The 20846-nt window shown below is 36.0% G+C and overlaps 1 protein-coding gene across 12 annotated transcripts in view; it reads left to right on the top strand.

The window, feature by feature from the left end:
- The window catches only part of ZNF438 (zinc finger protein 438), a 181801-nt gene that overhangs the window by 97711 nt on the left and 63244 nt on the right, over positions 1–20846 (top strand). For 6 of the 12 annotated variants that reach the window (XM_077946168.1, XM_077946163.1, XM_028826136.2 and 3 more), the window contains one exon: positions 20420–20502. The gene's annotated coding sequence lies outside the window, so the exon portion shown is untranslated. Of the gene's footprint in view, positions 1–18999; positions 19081–19170; positions 19271–20406; positions 20503–20846 lie in introns of all 12 variants that reach the window. The other 6 variants (XM_077946166.1, XM_028826132.2, XM_077946167.1 and 3 more) reach the window with 3 other exon arrangements.

The raw sequence follows: 20846 nt of genomic DNA, 5'->3' as shown, positions 1-20846 counted from the left end.
ATTTCCCTGCCTCAGCCTCCTGAGTAACTGGGACTATAGGTGCTTGCCACCATGCCTGGCTAATTTTTTTTTTTTTTTTTTTTTTTTTAGTAGAGATGGGGTTTCACCATATTGGTCAGGATGGTCTTGATCTCCCAACCTTGTGATCTGCCCACCTTGGCCTCCCAAAGTGCTGGGATTACAGGCATAAACCACCGCGTCCAGCCACCATCTGCTTTCTTCTATTAAAATCTTAGCATAAAACAAAGGAAATAGAAACAAAAATTCCAACTCTTTTTGTCAGAGGTAGGTTTCATCAGTTACCTTAAACCATAAAATCTGAAACAGAAAGTATATGATACCATCACTTAGTACCAGAAGGGAAAAACCAAAGCACCTGCAGAGGAGATGACAGTGATATCAGGAGGTTGAAAGGGAGGCATGGTGCTAAAAACAGATGATCAGCTGAAAGTCTGTAAAAGGACCAGCTGAACTCCCAGGTCTTTACCTCACCCCAACTGGACAGCAATGTTCCCCAAATCCATGAGAAGAGGGGTTTGTTCTCTGAAACTACAGAGAATCTAGACCAGGACTTGGTGACAGTGGAGGGTAGAGTTAACTGAAAGTCAGGTCTGATCTTAGAGCAGCAGGAAAAACAAATGTCATATGCAAAGTGCTTTGAAGAAAAACAAATAAGACTTTTAAATATCAGTACTCAAATTGATAGCAGGGTTTACAGAATGTTTGCTTTTTTTTTTTTTTTTTTTTTGTCCAAACATGTTGTGATTTGAAGTGACAAAGTTTGGGTCGTATTCTCTTTGAATGTTTGGCTCTTATATTTATGTTTATAAACAAGTATACCACTGAATCATGATAAATAACAAAGTTTCAACGTAGAATGTTAGTTTTTGTCTTCTCTTTCATCAGTGAAGAAGACAGAATACTGAATGTTATTTTCTTCTGAAAGTTAGAGGAGACATCAAAAGTTGAAATTTAGCAGACATGTTTTTCAGGTTTTAATTACTAGAAAAAATATTTTTAGGATTCAATGACTATTATTGACTATGTAACAAATAAAATGTTATTATGGTAATTTCAGGTTAAAAGTCTATTCCAAATTGCATTTTGGTTTTTCGGATGTTCTAAATTCTGGTGTGTAAATATTATAAAAGTATTGAAATTTGGAAGTGAGTGGAGTTCCCTCCCTTCTCTTTGGGTTAGTTTCTAAAACTTAATGAAATGGAAAGCAAGTGTCTTTTCACGCTGAAAAAAAGGTTACATTTTATTCCTTATTGTACTGAGACCGGAATAAAAAAGATAAATCAGAAATAAGAGTGCCAGAATTTTTTCTTGCCAATATAAATTTTTAGAATTATGCTGAGTTGCTTTTGCTATAAAAACTGGACCAACTAGTCTATTATGGATATTTTGTAGAGAATTTCTGTACTTTTTTTTTGGCTCAGTGAGGTCAAGAATTTTAAATTAGAATTACAGAACTAGAAGGCATCCTCTTATCACAAATGAAAGAACTGAAGTCCTGAGAAGTCATGATTTATCCAGGATCACACAGTTAATGGTGAAGGTTGGATGAAATGAGAGCCTCCTGGCCATCAGTTCAGTGATCTTTGTAAAAGACCCTTCTGGTTTAGTTTAACCATCACTTTACGTGCAGTGTCTGTAATTTATTGCATTAGGCCAGTTAGCACATTCTAAGTTTGCGTTTAATCTGCTAAAACTAAGGGAACATCTAGGATTAGGAATACTGACAGTGATAAAAATCATGGATGGCAGGAAGCATGTTGAAGAATCTTTAGCTAGGGTGGGAAGTGTTCCTTCATTAGCCTCTGATCCTGCTGTCTGGGAGGAACTTCTTTGTTTATTGTTCTCAGGACCTCATTCTGCCTTCTGGAAGGTTCTTCCTTGCCCATTTTCCTCCAAGGTCACATATATGTAGACATCACAGAACATGCCCTTTGTGAAGACTGTATAGCCTTTGTTTCCTTCTTTCTGTTCTTGAAATTCAGGGAGCTTGAGCATTGTTTTAAGGATCAAAGAGTCAAAGGCTTATAGGTATCACTTGAGGGGGTTTTGGCAATGCCATTCCTCCGAAACTGAGATGGCTTTTGACCTATCTTGTAGTTATTATCATGTGCTAACATTGGAGTGACTGCATGGACCAGGCTGGCAAGGGCAGTCTTAACTGATATCTCTTGTCTTGACACATTACGTAATGATGTTCTCTTCCACTCTCAAAACTACCCCAGTTTAGACAACGTGTGTTATGATCACTCTAGCCAATAAGCACACCAAAAATTCCCAAGTCTAATATAGTTCTTTGTTTCCTTATTTTTATTCTCTCTCAACTTGCTGGGGAGTCTTTTATGGCCATCGGAAATGGGTTTTGTGGAAAATTAACCTACTTAACTTGATTTGCAGCAAGGCTGAGTCCCTCTGTTTGCCTGAGAAAATATAATGGGCCAGTTTTTTTCAGTCTTTTTCAGTCTTCTTTTTTACCATATGAAATCCAGAAGCAGTCAGCTCCTCTAATCCTGGGAGCCCCCCAAATTTCTGAGTTTTCTATTTCCATTCATTTCTGCTCTCAAATCTGTCAGTGCTTGCCTGTGCACATTTCTTTCTTATAATCTTTGATAAGTGCAACAAGTAGTACTTCGTTAATCTTTTTTTTTTTTTTTTTTTTTTTTGAGACAGAGTCTCACTCTGTCGCTTAGGCTGGAGTACAGTGGCATAATCTCAGCTCACTGCAACCTCTGCTCTCCTGGTTCCAGTGATTCTCCTGCCTCAGACTCCCCAGTAGCTGGAACGACAGGCACCCGCCACCACGCCCGGATAATTTTTGTATTTTTAGTAGAGACGGGGTTTCACCATATTGGCCAGGCTGGTCTCAAACTCCTGACCTTGTGATCCACTCGCCTTGGCCTCCCAAAGTACTGAGATTACAGGCGTGAGCCACTGCACCTGGCCATACTTTGTTATGCTAATATTGTTCATCTCTTTTTTCCATAGACATAGGCTTGGTAGACACTTGTTCTGCTCTTGAAGTTGTATCAGGCATTTTTTTAAATGGAGCTATAACTTACATACAGTAAACTCACAACTCTTAAGTGTTGAGTTCAGCCAGTTTTGACAGTTATGTACATCCATGTAACTACTACCCAAAATACGATATCAAACATTTCCATTGCCCAAGATGGATGTCCATTTCTAGTTAATTGCCTACTTTAAACCTCTGGGGGCAACCACTTTTTCTCTTCAATCACCAAGGATTGGTTTTGGCAAGCAGTATTTTTAGTAAGTGTTTTATGACTGTGTGACATAAGTACCTTTCTATCTTTTTCTCAGTTTCTTCATCTCCTGCTGTTTGGCTGCTAAGCAGTCACCATATATTTTAGTTTTTTTAAAGTCAGCATCTCCCTCAAAAATACCATCTTTTTGTGGTAGGAAAAGCCAGCTATTAAGATAAATGTACCCCACTTGTATAATAGCTTAAATCCAGTTAAAAGTGCATTTATTGCTAATGAAGCAGTGCATTAAAATCATTCTTGATTATTTGGTGACCTTCCATAATGTGGGCCTTGGAGTCCTCTAGCAGCTGGGAAAGAGAGCATGAACATACCTTGCCTGCTTCTGAGGGACCTTAACCTGGAAGTTGGCATTCAGTCATTCTCACTGACATTCTTTTGGGGAGAGCTACTCACAAGGCCACATCTGATACAAGGTTGGAAAGGCTTGGAAAGGGTAAAATTTGACTGGCAACCAATTCCCAGTGACAGCTCCCACACTGTAAAGGGGATAGCAAAGTTTGGACAGGTTAATACGATAACTTTTATTTTGTTTTAATAAAATAATACTATATTGCATCCCTTTTTTGTCTTCATGTTATTTCTTAGTCTTTGTATTATACATTCTTTTATACTTTCTGGATAAACATTTTCAGTATTTGAAACTTTAAAAACAGTATTGTTATCTCTGTGGTAGAAATGTTCAAAGCAAAAGCAAGTAATCTTCCCTAGATTATTCTGTGAAATTAAAATTAGTTCTGGATATCAACAGATATAATCTGACTCTTAAAAGACAAAGCTGCCCGGTATCACCATTTCTGTTCAATATTGTGTCAGAGATCCTAGCCAGCAGAGTAAGTCAGGGTTGGCGGTGATGGGTGGGGGACAACTACAAGAAAAGATGTAGGAATGGAAAAGGAGAAAAACACTGTCATTATTAAAATGACTTAATTGTCTGTATAGAAAGATCCTAGAACTCAACAGTTAAATTCTTAAAATTAGAGAGTTTAGCAAAGTTTTAAAATGTAAAGTCAACATAGGAAAGCCAGTTGTATTTCTATAGACCAGCAGCAACAACAAAACAGAAAATTAAAAACCACTTTATTTTGAAATAATTAACATCCTACATAGCTGTAGTATATTTATGAAAACTAAGAAATTAACATTTATATACTGATGTTAACTAAACTACACCTTTTATTTTGATTTTTCCAGTTTTACTACCGATACTCTCTTTTCGTTGCAGGATCTAACCCAGGATACCACATTGCATTTGGTAGCCATGTCTCTTAACCAATTTAAGGCAGTTTCTTGATCTCTTCTTGTCTTGCAGGGATTTGATACTTTTGAAGAATAGTGGTCAGGTCTTTTGTAGAAAGGATATCAATTTGAGTTTGGTGTTTTCTCATTATTATCTCACATCATATCAGGCAGTAAATGTTATCAATATTGAAACCCACCCAGTTGGCCCATAGATAGTTTTTTGGATAAACAGAAATCGACCCTTCTGGTCTTAAAGCTGGAAACATATTTAATTTATCTGAGTTCCTTTCTCAGGAAATGAACTTCAGACCTCTCAAAATAAGTATCAAAGAACTGAAACTCACCAGGTCACCACATCCAAACAAGGAGATGCTGGACCCCTCATTCATCATGATTGCTTCCTTGCCCCTCCAGAGTTCCTGTTTTCTCACACGTTATTACATTTCTTCCCTGGTATGTAAGCCCTTAGTTTTAGTCCCTCAGGGAGATGGATTTGAGACTGAGCTCCCATCTCCTTGGCTGTAGCACCTGATTAAAGCTTTCTTCCTTGGCACCTCTCATCGTCTCAGTCATTGACTGGCTGTACAGTGCAGCAGCAGGACCTAGACCAAACTTCTGGTGTTTCAGTAACAATATGACTGGTTACTGGTCATGCTAACCTTGATCACTTGGTTAAGATGGTATCTGCAAGATTTTTCCACAGTGAAGTTACTACAGAAATGTAATTTTTAAAAGATATAATTTACATAGCAACATACTTCAAATAACTTTTGAAGAAATCGAACAAGTAATGTCTAAGTCCTTTATTGAGAAGTTACAAACTTTTATTGAAAGACATTAATGGATTAGGAGATTTAATGTTGCAAAGATGTTAATTCTCTCTCATTGCACATAGAATCAAATCCCTAACAGATTTTGAGATTGTGTGATTACTATTAATATTATTATTTGGATGATACTTGACATTATAATTCTGAACTTACATGGAAGAGCAATCATCCCAGAATCACATACATATTCCTAAAGAAGGTGTTTTTCCTCCTATCAAGGAAGTGCTTTTGCTGCCTTTATATAATGACAATATAAAACTATAGTAGTTAATCCAGCATATGGTGTAAGGATATAGATTGGCAGATGAAAAGAATAGAAAATTTACAAACAGATCCACCTATATGTGGAAGCATGATTTAACAAAACAGATATTGAATATCAGTGGGGGAAAGGCTGCATATAGCTTTCAGTGTATGGTGCTGAGGCAATAGAGTGTCCATATGAAAAAGATGGAAAGTGGATTCTTACCTAATCATACACAAAATGGAAAAAGTTAAAATGTTATGTTAGTAATTATAGTTTAATTATAAAATCTAAAATTATGCATTTAGAAGCAGAACTCAGGAAAGAACTTGAAGAAGAAAATGAAACTGTCAAATGAAAACAACATTAGAAGGAGTACAGGAGAAAAAGATGATACAGGAAAAACAGTGAGGTCATGGAAATTAGACATGAGAGAGGTGAGCAAAGTCAAATATACATTTAAAAGAGTGACATAACACCTCAGCTTTAAAATGTCAGTGTTTACAATATGACAGAAACACTGCATCACTTATTAACTTTGCTCATCCTGCTGAGTTACATGCCAGAAATCGTAATGTGATCTACAGATTATTTAACGATGTTTCTACTGACAACTCAATTACACTATCATTTGTAGAAAGCAAAGGACTGGAAATCACTTAACTTGGAGAGGGATGTGCTGTCACTTTCTCAGTTTGGGAAAATTTATCAAAAAGGCTTAACTGAGACTTATCAAATGACCGTTACACTTACTATTCTTTTACTTAGGGGCACCCTGTTTAACTTAACATACTTAGAAAGGATTGTTTAAAATTATTAATTCCTTTGTATACTTGGCAATGTACAATTTTTAGGCAATGGTTTTTCTTTTTTTCTTTTTTTTGAGACAAAGTTTCTCTCTTGTTGCCCAGGCTGGATTGCAGTGGTGCAATCTCGGCACACTGCAACCTCCACCTCTCTGGTTCAAGTGATCCTCCTGCCTCAGACTCCCAAGTAGCTAGGATTATAGGCATCCACCACCATACCTGGCTCATTTTTTGTGTTTTTTACATTTTTACATTTTTTGTATTTTACTAGAGAAGGGGTTTCACCATGTTGGCCAGGCTGGTCTCAAACTCCTGACCTCAGGTGATCCACCCGCCTCGGCCTCCTGAAGTGCTGGGATTACAGGCATGAGCCACTGCTCCTGGCTGACAGTGGTTTTTCTTAATTTATGCCTCAAATATATTTTTATCAAAACCTTGCAGCTATAAATGTAGATCACTCAATTTAGGGAAAATGGTTGCCATTTAATCTAATTGACAAAGCTGGTATTTATTTTCAAACTTATCTTTAAATCAGACATCCTTCTGTCAGTAAAAGTCCCACTTGATTTTTCATCTCAAATAAATATGTTAATATATGCCTCCATGACAACCATCACATGGCTGAATTCTAATTCTAATATAGATTAAGTAGATAAGGCACAGAGCCTTACCATGTGTTGCCTGGATACAGTAAGGTGCTGCTGCCTTCAGTGTTTCTTTGTTTTGGGTTCACTAAAGCCTCCAGAGAGATACGTCTTTAACACTAATAAGAGAATGGAAGAGGTAATCCCTATAAGTAAAATGTCGTCACTATGTATTGTGGAACTGCTTCATTCTACAATACACTCAATTTATCATATTATATGGGCCAAGTACTCCATTTCTTAATAAACATCTGTATGAGACATGGAAAGAACAAGGCCTTACTGTAGTGCTTTGATTAAAGGAGGTTTCATAGATAGCATTGTTAAAATTTTTTCCCGTTTTTGGAACCCTGGAGGTCTTTGCATCCCAAGAGGTACGCATTTCTTTTGTGAAGTGAGAAGAGAGGCTGCGTGACGCCTTAGCTGCCAGTGCACTCTCAGAAAGATCGGTATTAGGAAAAAATGAGAGTTGAGGACCTGGAAATAGATTGCCTTAAAACTATCTAGGTCTGCATCTCTCTTAAGAAGCGTTAGAGCAGCCTCAGATGTTCCTCAGTTTCAAGACCGTGGGTATAGATGACAGGCTGAGTAGATCCATTATATGCATAATCGTAGACCCAATGAAAAGTCCAAACTTAATGAAAGGAAACCAGTGTTTAGAGCATAAAGTTTTCTGAAGTAAGTGACAATTTGAATCTAAACATTGAAAGGACACTCACTGTGTGCCTGGGTCTAGTAAAGTTGCTGGACCTCAGAGATAAAATTTTGGGAGGGAACCAGAAAAATAGGTCAAGATATTTATAAATGAGAAAATTATGTTGGCCTCAGATTTCATTCAGTGCAAGAAAATAGGGCATACTTAAAAGACTTTTAAGAAAAGAATAGGTAACTTACGGATTTTTATATCTGTCCAAATAGTCCTTCAACTATAAGTCAATAGACAAATAGGTTTAAATTTAAAATAATATAAAAATGATTTATTTGAGCCTTTATTGAGGCAACACTGGAGGACAGACCTTTTTTACCAGACGTTGAAAGGTAAAGATGTACTTGAAGCTGCTAATTAACCACATAAATACACTTGTTTGTATACAGGTTCAACTTCTTCAGCACAAAGATAAAGCAATAAGTTATCATGATACCCATCTCCAAAGGTTAATTCATTGATGAAGTAAATAGAATCTTGGGCATGGTGTTTGGTTGATACCATGAATGCTGTTACCAAAAATCTTCCCAAGAAACATTAACTTTGCCTCATTCTAGGTAAAACAAGTTAAATCTGTAAAAGATCTTATATGCTTGAGTTAGAAAAACCCTGAATATATTTGGGTTGGTGACAAATGTGAAATATAACACCCCTGCCACTTTGGAACAAAACGACATAGTTTGTGAACTGTAGTAAAATATGTCATATATTCCTTTTTGAGAAGCCATCTGAAAAAGAGTATTATGTTTTTCTTCAGTGGTAAAGAGTTGCAGTACCTAAGCCAAGTTTTCTACTGGCTACACTCTGCTATTTCTTTTCTTGACCTCTGTGGTTGACAGCAGCAGATGAGAAAAATGAAGTCTGTAATAAGTTGGTCTGTAACAGAGCTGCAGTGCTCTTTATTACTGATCCTGCAGCCAGGGTGCAGGATACCCAGGTCATGAACTGGGTTCTTTAGTTCGATTGCCCAGAGGATGCCAACTCATATTCCCAGAGCAGATCGAACTGCCAAGTAAAATGAGGATGGTGAAGTTGTATTAATTTTACTTCTCTCAGAAGAAGAAAAGGATGGTGTAGCTACCTCTCAAGAAGAGAGTACGTATGAAAGAAGGAAAAATCAATCCAGAAAAATTAGGGACGTCCAGAAAATACTAGAGTCCTTTTTAGCCCAAGATCAACCATTAAAAGGAAGACCTCAAAGGTGTTTAGTTTCCTATGTACGTTAGTGTATCTGATTTGATTTGAGTATTTGATTTGAAGTATTTGATTTGAACAAGTTACCTCTACCTGAATATGCTGTGTCTCTTTGTCTTGCTATGACACTTTGGATAAGGTCTCTGCAGAAAATACAGAAACAACTGACCAAAGAGTTGTTAATGAGAATACAGCTCTTATCTCTCACCAATGATTACATGGAAGAATTTAGAGCCTATTTCAATAACAATATGTTGTTCATCATTCAGTCAGATGGAAAGAGACCAGAAGCAGGAGAGAGAAGAGTACACGCTGGCCAGTGGTGTTAGTAATGAAGAGGGAGAGGAGGAGAAGGAAAGAGACAGATGAGACAGAAAATGAAAGAGAAAGTGGTGAAAACAGAGGAACCTCAACACTCAGTCTGCCCCTAATACTGATAAGGCACAGAAAACCAAGGACATTTCTATAAAGTTCATGAACACAGATGAGGAGGCTGAAGGTGGCCCAGATGCTGATTTCTTTAAGGAGAAATAGTACTGTATGCTTGGGTTGGTTGGACCTTGAAGAGAATACATTGTAAAATAAAAAATTGTCGGCTAGGCGTGGTGGCTCACGCCTTTAATCCCAGCATTTTGGGAGGCTGAGGTGGGTGGATCACGAGGTCAGGAGTTCGAGACCAGCCTGGCCAACAAAATGAAACCCCGTCTCTACTAAAACAAAAATTAGTCGGGCATGGTGGCATGCACCTGTAGCACTAGCTACTCCAGAGGCTGAGGCAGGAGAATCGCTTGAACCTAGGAGGTGGAGGTTGTGGTGACCCGAGATCTCGCCAGTGCACTCCAGCCTGAGCAACAGAGCGAGACTCTGTCTCGAAATAAATAAATAAATAAATATAAAACTAAAAAAATTGGCTAAATCCAGTGACAAGAAAAAAGTGACCAAAATCACATGCAAAAGAAATGAGAAATTTTAAGTGAATAAGAAAATAATTCTTACTGACGAAGGGAAGTAGGTTCAGCGGTGGCCAACGATGCAGAAATGCATCTTAAAGGATACTAAGGAAGAGGATTGTAGCGGTATAAACCTTGAAAAATCAAAAGAAAGGCTTCAGGAAGTGGAAAAACTTGACAAAGAAGAGTAGAGGAAAAAAGTTAAGACAAAGCATATGGAGAAAAGACTTTAAAGGGGAAGCAAAAGGAGAAGCCAGGAAGGCCAAAGATGATGGGAATGTCTTTTAGGATCTCAGTGGTAATAATGGGAAATTTGATTAATTCTCAGATCCTTGCACATACAGAGGTCTGAAGAATTAGATAGTGAAGATACGGAAAATAAAATTAGTAGTTCCAGGAAAAAGCGTAGAAGGAAGAAAAGGAGCCACAGTAAAGTGAACAATGTGAAACTACTATTATAACAAGTTGCAAATGAAAGAAGGCCAAATGGGAATCCTCAGAGTCTCTGGATACAGTTCTGTCTTCAGCAGAAGACAAAGAGCTTAAATTTTATTTGAGAGCTTAAACTATATCTGCTCAAAATCAAAGCTAAATATTTCCTGCTCTTCTCCTCTCCTTGAAACCTGTGCTCATCACTGTGTGGGCCAGATGTCAAAAAAGCTTTGGACTAGTTAGGTAACAAAAGTCCCTTTCCTAAAAGATCAGTGCATCTGTACACTGAGTTAATGGTATGTCTGACATTCTTCTTCCCCGTCAGATAATCTACTTGAAATGAGTGTGGATTATAAAAATTCCCCAGCCCGATTTCCAGCATGTGTATTGTTAGACTTTAATCCATTCCTTTATTTTACTGCCAACTTGTAGAATCTCCATTCATTTTTAGAAATTCTTGTTTACCATACAGAATATAGTATGTACTATTTAATATTAAACAAACTTTCTCACGATTTTGATGTTTTAATGTTTCCAAGGAGTAAAAATGTGATGGAGGCACCGTGAGAAATGAGTATTTTTGAATTGAGATGATCATTAGTAGAACCTATTTCCTATCTCTAATAAAAGTAGAACATTTAGGAATAATTTCAACAAAAGGCATGCAAAATCTATAAGAACAACAAAACTATACTGAGAAAAATTAAAGATATAAATAAATGAAGAGAGATGCCATATGATTGGAAGAGTCAGTTAAATGACATTTCCCTCAAAATTGATCTGTAGATTCAACATAATCCCTAGCATAAATCCACGGACCTTTTTGTAAAATTGGCAAGCTAATTCTAAAAGTTACATGGAAATGTAAAAGACTGAGAAAATCTGACAAATCTTGAAAACATAGCTGGAAGACTTGACTTTGTACCGTAACTATAAAGCTGCAATAATCAAGATGGCATGGTATTGCCATAAGGATCAACTAATAAATTAATGGAATTGAACAGAGGTCATAGACCCACTTATATAGGCCTGTGATTTCAAACAAATCCAAAGCAACCAAGTAGGGAAAGGAAAGTTTTGCAGTAAATGGTGCTGGGTCAACTAGATATCCACAAGCAAAAATATAAATCTCAATTTCTCTCTTGCATCATGCATATAAATCTATTTGAGATGAATCATACTACTAAATATAAAAGCTAAAGCCGTAAGAATTTAAGAAAACATCAGAGAATATCTTTATGACTGGGGGTAGGCAAAGATTTCCGAGGATGTAGAAGCAATCACTGTAAGAGAAAAGCTTTAAAGAATAGACTTCATTGAAAAAAAACAAACATATTTATCAAAAGATACCACTGAGAAAACAACAAGCCACAGACTGAGAAAAGTATTTGCAAAATGTATATTTGTCAAAGGAATATACAGCTAATTTATACGGCTCCATAACAAAAAACCGAACAACCAGAAACTAAAAAGGAGGAATAGGGAACAAATGATTTTAAAAGAAACTTTGTAACACAGACACTGCACAACGGAAGATATTCAAATGGTCAGTAAGCATGTGATGAATGTCATTTGTCATCTGGGAAATGCAGGTTAAAATGAGAATGAGAAAACCACCATACTTTCTAAAATTAGATAGGATCTAGAGCAACTGGCATTCTTATACATTAGGTAAGAGGGTTAAATGGTACAGCCACTTTAGGAAAAAGATCTGGGAGTTTCTTACAGAGTTAAATATACATTTACCCAATGATTCAGCAGTTCTCCTAGATATTTGCCTAAGAGAAATGAAAATAAAAATCCACCAAAAATATTTTTATGAGAAATACATACATAATATGCGTACATAATATAGCTTCATTCATACTAGCCAGAAACTGGAATAGCCCAGGTTTCCATCAGTAAGAGAATGGATAAACAGACTGTGGTTATTCATAACATGACACACTGACAAATTATCTGTGAGGGAAAAGGATGAGAAAAGTCGTTTCTTCTAGGGGATGGGGCAGGAACTGACTGGGAAGGATTTTGAAGGAACTAACTTGGGGTAGTGGTAATGATTTGGGAATCAAGGTATATGCATTTGTAAAAAACTTATGGAATGGTACACTTAAGATTGGTGCATTTCATTTTATGTAAATTTTGCCCCAAGAAAGAAAAAACAGCTTTAAAATATCACAAGGAAGTACGTTTTTATGTCCATTAGATTGGCAAAAATGTTGGAGCATCTTGAACTTATCTTGCCCTGCTAGTGGTTGTACAAATTGAATCAACCATATAATACATTTGCATTAACTAATAATAATACATTAGTTAATTTGCATTAACTAATAAGTTGTGCGTATATCAACCAAGCAACTCCACTCTGAGGCATAGAAACTGTTGGTAATCTACACAGAGAAATACATAATATGTTCCAGAAAACTGGAAACAACTCAGATATCATCAATAAGAGAAGACACAAATTGTGCTACATTCAAGCATATCATCATGGATAAGTCTCATGGACAGAATAAAACCAAGAAACTTAAGAATACTTCCAATATGATTCCAACCAATATAATTCCATCCAAAATCTTGCAAAATTAAGCAAGATATTGATGAGGGATACATATGGTAACACCATAAAGGAAAGCAAAAACAACAACAAAAAAAGATAGCTGGGGAGAATGCATGGGAAAAAGGATTGGAATTGGAATGGGAAAGGCCATAAAGGGGACTTCAAAGTTATAAGTAATGTGTTCTCTAAACTGGCTAGTGGAAAAACAGGTGTTCATTTTACTGTTCTTTATAACTTGCACATATGTTGAAAATACTATTTGGTGTGTATTCAGTATTTAATTTTAATTTCTTGAGAAATTAGAGATACACTTAAATAATCTTTAAGGATACTTCATTAGCAATAATATGCAAAATATGAGAAGTAGGCTTTCCGCTGTCACTAATTCAGTCATTCAAGTGTACAGCTTGATATGGATGTGACATTAGTGGCCTTATTTGGAGGCCACAGTTTTGGTGGCTGTATCTTAAAAGCGAATTAGAAAAACTGAAATCTAAAATGATTGAGATTTATATTGGTACAGGATAAATCTTCTGAGACTATTTCTCAGAAGTTCTGCCATTATTGCTTCAAGAAGGGAAGAAAATTATGAATTTTCACTTATGTGATGGGTAAATGAAACCATCAGAAAATACAGAAGTAATTTTTTTAGCCTTTGGAATGAATCTCCTTCAATAGAATTCTTTTAAAATAGGATGGGCCAGATAACCGAGAGGGCCCGGCTTTGACCTCCTTCCCCTAATGCTGGTTCAGCTGACTTCTCAAAGCACACTTTATGAGTTGAACCATTATTGACCCATCAATGAATTTACCTTAAAACCAGGTCATGGAGAATGTCTCCCATAATATATTTTCTTGCAACTTGACTGTCATAAAAATTCTCAGAATGCTGTAGCTAATATCTAGATCTTAACAGTTATGTTGAATCCTAAACATTTTCAAGATATTTATAGATTTTTTCATCTCTACATTTCCTGAAAAATCTGTGAATATTTTTCATTAAATTAACTTGCCAAGAAAATGAAGGTTGGACAGTGTGGCTGCAATATAGTTCCTACATTTGTAGCTTTAAATTTTAAGGGCTTACCCCAACCCTTTACTCTTTATAAGTATTCAAACATTCCTTTGGATAACAAATAATAAATTCATAGTGCTAGATATCCAGCAAGATGACAGTCTGGTTGCTTATATGAAGTACTTAAATATACACAATTGCAATTCCAAAGCCTTATTGCTTCATTTATCACAGAAAGTGCCAGAGTTCTGCAATATTTTGTAAGAAAAGCTACTCGACTGGCATGAATTCTCATAGGAATGACCATGAATATTATGCCAATTTCATCCTAAGTATTGAAGTTAAGGTTCTAAATGACATTTAATAGTATGATTTATTTTCTATCTTAAACTTTATAGGGCACAAAGCAAGATCCTATCCTTTCATACTGCTTTTTTATTTTTAAAGAGTCTGACTGATGATAAAAATCTAAGCTTAAAAACTGTCAAATGATTTATGATATTTCATTTATTTTTCAAAGGATTGGGGTGTCACCAGTAAGCCTATTAGAATTTTAGGTTTAAAGTTCCTTGATTTTAAAAAAGACCAGCTGCATAAACAAGTTTTGAGCTTTGTAATTTAATTCTGTGTGATTTTTTTTTAATACTTCAAAGTACCAAAGTAGGTAGTTTTTCTTAGGTCATAAATAGTTGTTTATGTCATTATGATCTCAAACTTTCAAGTACATTTTAAGATCTACTTTTTAAAAATATTGATTTTTTTTATTGTGTTCGTTACAACCTCAAGATATTTCTTCTGTCTACTTAAATCTCCCTTTATTCATGGGCTGACAGCAACAAAGGTAGAACATGGAGAAACTGGAGGAAACCTGCTTTTAAAAAATTGGAATTCTGTAGTCAAGTATGTATAATCCAATGTCTTTGAGAAATATTGTGAAACCACTTTAAAGCTGTTTTTTAATGACACTTTTAAGTTTAGGGTAATTGTAAATTTGCATGCAGTTACAAAAGATAACATATGTTCCATGCACTGCTTACACAATCCCCCCAGTGGTGACATCCAGGATATTAACACTGATGCATTCTAGATCTTACTCGGATTTTCCTAGTTTTTCTTGAACTCATTTGTGTGTATATTTATTTATTTCTAATTTTTATCACATGTAGCTTCTTGTATCTACTACAGTCAAGATGAACATATCCATCACAAAGATTCCTAATGTTGACCTTTTATAATCACACTCATCTACCTTCCCACTTCCCACCCCTGTCCCCAACCCCTGGCAACCACTAATCTGTCCCCTACTTCCATAATTTTTCCATTTTAATGATGTTATTTAAATAGATCCTTAGATTTAACTTTTTTTAATTTAACTTTTTCATTCTCTTGAGATTATCTCTTGAGATTAATATTTCCTTGAGATTCATCCAACTTGTGTTTATTAATAACTTGTTCATTTTGATTACTAAGTGGTATTCCATTAAAATCAATTTTGATTTTTAGTTTATATGCAAACATAAAATGTGAAGCAATAATGCAGAATATCAGTTTAAAAGGTGTTTAAGACATTGTTGAAATTAACCTATTAAAATTACATTTTTTTGGTCATTTTAGTCATTTGGATTGGATTTGTCTATGGCTTAATATGCTAAGACTGGATGAATCATCACCTGTATACTGAACATATAGTTCCGGTGGGAACATTCTGTTCCCTAACTCATTTTAATAAAAACCATGAGGTTGGAGATACAAGAGAAGTCCTTGTTCTGATTCCAGCAGATTTGCTGTTTAGTTTTTTCTTTCCTTTTACAACCTGTGATTACCCACCTAACTCTCTTCATATAGCCTATTGTTACCTAAGTAATTCTTCCCCTTGTGCCTGTGTTTGCTTTTTCAACTAAATGATTAGTGTCTTAATTTCTAGGCTGACTAAGATACTTCTTTCCTCCTTCCTCCCTAAATTTCCTTACTCTTTCTCTGCCCTGAAAGAAAGGGGTAAGATGATGAGTACCAAGAATAAAAGTATTTGACTTCATCTGGGAGGCCAGAGAAGGCTTCCCTAAGGAGGATACATTTAAGCAGACATCTGATGGATGATTAAGAGTCAACTAGGAGAAGAGGAGGAAGAAATAGCATTTCAAACAGAGGAAAGAAAGGGCATGGGCAAAGACCCTGTGGTAGGGAGGAGCAAAGCAAGCAGGAAGAATTGGAATCAAGCCAAGTGGAGAATGGGCTGAGAGAACCAAGGGAATATATGGTATGAAATTAGACTGGAAAGGGAGGCAGAGTTCAGACCTTATAGAGTTTTTTAGGTCATATTTAATAAAGATCAGTGCTTATTCTAAGACCAAGGAGAAACAAATAAAAGGTTTTAAGCATGAAGTTGACCAGATTTGCAATCTGTAAAGATCCTTTTGGCTGCAGCGTGGATGGTACTTTGTGGTAAAGGATGGAAGTGTGTTGATTGGTTACAGGCCATTTTAGTGGGGTACACTGGAGAGGATGGAGCTTGAGATAAAGTTAGAGTGGTGCAGTTATAGAAAAGATAACAGATATAATTCTTAAATCTCAACAGATATGTTGTATTAGAAATGGGAGAGGAAAGAGAACTGTGTGAAAAATAACTACTAGATTTCTGATTACAGCATTTAGACAGCAAGGGAATCCCAGAAGCAGATCACATTTTGGGAACATCATGCATTTCAGAGGCAGAAAATTTCAGATGGCTTTGAGACACACAAGAGGAAAGGTCGAATAGTAATAATGATAATAGCTAATATTGTTGAGCATTTACAGTTATTATAGCATTTTTTAAGCTGGGGACATGGAAACACAGATGTTAAGAGACTTGTCCAATATCAGACAGTAAGTGGAAGAAATGGGATTTGAATCTACATACTTCACTTCCAGAGCCCATGCATCTTACCACTCTGTATGCTGCCTGTGTAGACAGATGTGGACCTACAGATATGTAGGTGTGGAGCTCATAGAAGGGGTCTGGACTAGAGATTAAAAGTACAGAACAAAAAAATATAATTTTATTTATGTCTCTGAAATGGATGAGATATCCTAGGGAGAGAATGTAAAGTGAGACATGATGTTTACCTTGAGGCTCTTCAGCATTCAATGGCCAAGGATAGCAAGATAGGCAGAGGGAAAGACCATGGGCTTCTGGTTGATATAAGAGAAAAAGGGGAGGTTAAGGAGATAACGAACAGTGGTGGTTGTACTGCTAACATATCCAATACAGAAGGGTCTTGGAGGAGTGGTGTAGTGGGGCTCAAGCACTTTGGGAAGTGAATAGGAGATGAGGACATGAAGTCGGAACATTTAGGCAACTCTGTAGAGAAGTTTATTTGAAGCTGGAAGTGTCTAGATAGGCCTGTGAGCTAGAGCTGGAGGGAGATGTGAGGCCAAGCGGCTTTGTTTTGCCGTTATTTTAAAGGAAGAGACTGGTGTTTGTTTAAAAACCAGTGCAAAAAGATCTGCATAAGAAGAAGAGGTTGAATATATAAATGAGAGAAGGAATAATATTTTCATGTTGTTGGGAAAACAGGAGAGAATGGGATTAGGCATATGCAGAGAGTCTGGCATTTGGAAGGAGGAGGGGCACCACTTTGGTGTGTCAAGTCTGGAGTAGGAAGGACTGCAGCCACTTTGGTAAGTTGTATGTGATACCGGGAAGGAGAGTGACTTTCCATCAGATAACTTCTGTTTCCTTTGGAAAATGAAGGTGAAATAATCTAGAGAGAGCATGAAGAGGAGAATAGTACTGAAGGTTTGAGGAGTTAAGGAGAACAGGTTTAGTGTCAGGCATCAAAGAGGCTGGCTCTTGTGTTTCCAAAAATAATCTGTGCAGTGAGTTTCCTAGTTGAACACAAACACCCTTTTCGGAGCAGTTGCAGAGTTTGAGGAGATGGGAATTTGTAGGACACAGAGACTTACGCTGCTCTAAATGTGGTTTCTGTATTGTGTGTGTCCATTTCTCCTGAGAGTAAGGTCAGTATTAAAGCTGAGAAGGAGATGGGAGGCATGAGATGGTCTGTGGAAATTTTTAAACACATTTTTTAAGGCAAACATTTGTAGTGATTTAAATTACTTTATTGAAAGAGTCTTCTGACACATCACATGTTATCTTACGTTTTACTTATTTTAGAAAACAGTTTATTCACCAGCAAGGCTCTTCAACTGGCTTTTTGAGGACAGGGCCCCTATCTCACTAAGCAAGCTACTGAGTGTGTGTCCCACAGGTATTTGCTAAATAAATGGTGAGAAAAGCGCTAGATATTACAACTCTGTTGGTACTGTGGCTACATTTTATTTGGCCAAGGGATTTTTTTGCTTTATGTTTTTTTGTAAACCTAAATAGATGTTCTCATTTGAAATTATAATGATCTCCATTTTTTAACGTGCCAAGAGAGTGATTTTCCCTTACCCAATTAAAAGTTTGATTTATTTAATGTAACTGAGAAGTGTGAATCATAAATGAAACATTATATGTATTTATTTTTCATATTTTTTAAGTTATGAAAATGTATTTGCTTGAACTACTGTATTCTAAGATTTTGATACATTTTTTAGTGACTCTTCTGGATGTTTTCTATTCCAGAAAATATGAAATTTTAGTTTTGATTTTTCATAAAAAGATACATTGAATATGATAGCTTTAATTTTAACTCTACTAATTTAGATTGGCCTAGGGACAATGCTTACATAAAAATTCTTACTTAAAAAAAAAGAACACACTAAGAAATATTTTATTTTTACCAAAGGTAAAAAGGTGATGAGTTTCTCTAACTATAGGTGGGTTTTTTTTGTTGTTGTTTGTTTTATTGGCCAAAATACAAATAAAGATTCATCTAAAGCAGTGGTTCTCCAAAGGGGTGGTATATCAATACTAACTTATAAAGTTGCTTTCTGCCCCTTTGCAAGATTGTGTCTCCGTTCTTCATGCTACCAAGCCCCTGCTGAGACTCTTTTCATACTGACTAGATTGTTTTCTGCTCCAGTCGGGTTTGGAAGTGTTCACATTTTTTTTCTACTGTATATTTGCCTCTTTGTCCATCTATGGCTGTAGGAAGCTTATCCTGGGAGTGGAGGAAAAGATGTTTTGTCATTGCCACATTCTTCTGGACATAGACTGGAGGACTATAGGAATGTAAGCATTTGCTGAAACATAGTACTCTTTTCTGTTTGTAAGCACCTATTCATTATTACTGTCATTGACCCTTATCTCTATCTTTCCCAGGGTTCCTTGCTTCCTTCAATCTATGATCACTTTAAATATGGCCTTTCCTCTCCCCTGCACCTGTAGTCTCAGGTGAATCTTCTTCCCACTCCCACACAAGGTAATTGTACTCTAACACCTAGAAAAACCTGAAGTTTTTGTGCAGCCAGCCTGTCCTGCACAAGGACAGAGAGCTTCAGGAGCTTGCTTTTCAAGAAGTGCCCAGCTGAACCTAGGGAGCTTCAGTCCTCAGGAACAAATGTGAAAGAAGATCTAGCTAGACAAACTGTGAAAAGAATACATTTACCTGCCATGACCTTTACATTGGTTATTAGGATAGTTCAGAAGTCTCTTTGCATCACTATACGTACCCTACTTGTGTGGATATTTTGTGATATGGTCATCAAAATTGGAAGAAGGCATGGCATACCAGCTTGAAAGAATATTTTTAGATTCAGGCTCCATGGTGGTTACCATGTGACTGCTTAAGCCACAGCTGCTTCTAAAACACCTTTGCCATACTTCACTTTTTCTAATTTAATTAGATCATATAGTTAGTGTCATTAATTTGGGTTGGAAGCACCCTTCTGTCATGACTACTGTCCCTCACAAGTTTGAAAATGATTCACCATGCATATTAAAAAGTAAAATGCTTTTATTACTTTCATCAAGAGGCCATATGATACAAAGGTAAGCTGTTCAGGATGAAGATGAAAAAGTGAGTAGGAAAAGAAAATTAAAGTAAAAAGTTACTTTCTGAGATTTATTATTTCTGGCACTATTTTTGGATTTTGGGTTCATATTTTAGAAGGTAAAATCTCAGTCGACAATCAGGAGTTCTGTGTTTTATTCAGTTAGAAAGTTTTGATGTATTTGGAAAGTCATGTAATTTTCCTGTTGTCCAAGTAAAAATGGCCATGATTCCATAGTAGAAGCTTATGGAGACTATGTGTGAAGGTTCTGAATGGTTTATTACATAATCATAGAAACAAAAGTTAAGTATTTCTTTGGTTTTGTAACTTCATATAATTCAAGAGATAGTATTTAAGTCATATTCATGTATATGTTAAAAAAATTTTAGTACTTTACTAAAGTGGTAAACTTTCATATTACACAGTTCAATAAGGCAAATATCTTTATGACTTTTGCATAAGATCCTAAATACTGTGTTTTTTTTTCAAAAAAATGTAGATGTGGTGTTAATGTTATGCTAATAATACTGTTTTGTAATTTTCTCTTAAAAGTTTGTAAATTCAGTTTCCTTTTTTAGGTGTGTTGAAGAAAGTACACACATCTTATCTTCTGAACATTTTGATGGAATTAACCACAAACCTCATGCAAGAACAGTAAAAGGTATTTTGTTAAATAATTTTTGCATATTGATGTAGTGCTCTTAATTTCTAGATTTTCCTCACAAAGGCCTACCTTAAATCAACTGCAGTGGATACTACTTCACAGAATATATTTTGTAAGAGAAGTTTCTTAATCATAAAATATATTTATTCTGTACCAAGTCATATGATACTTCTTTCAGAAAGTGCTTGTGCAGACAAAATTTCAGTATTAGTAGTATGAAATAGCATCATTTATTTTCACTGTGCACGTGTATATATTTTTTATATGCAGAGTACATGTAGTCATGTATTTAAAACATGCCCACGAGACAGATATGAAATTAATCAGGAAACGTAGGACAG

This window comes from Macaca mulatta, chromosome 9 (genome assembly GCF_049350105.2).
Source record: "Macaca mulatta isolate MMU2019108-1 chromosome 9, T2T-MMU8v2.0, whole genome shotgun sequence".
Classification (NCBI taxonomy): Eukaryota; Metazoa; Chordata; class Mammalia; order Primates; family Cercopithecidae; genus Macaca; species Macaca mulatta.
This window is presented reverse-complemented; position numbering and strand designations above follow the sequence as displayed.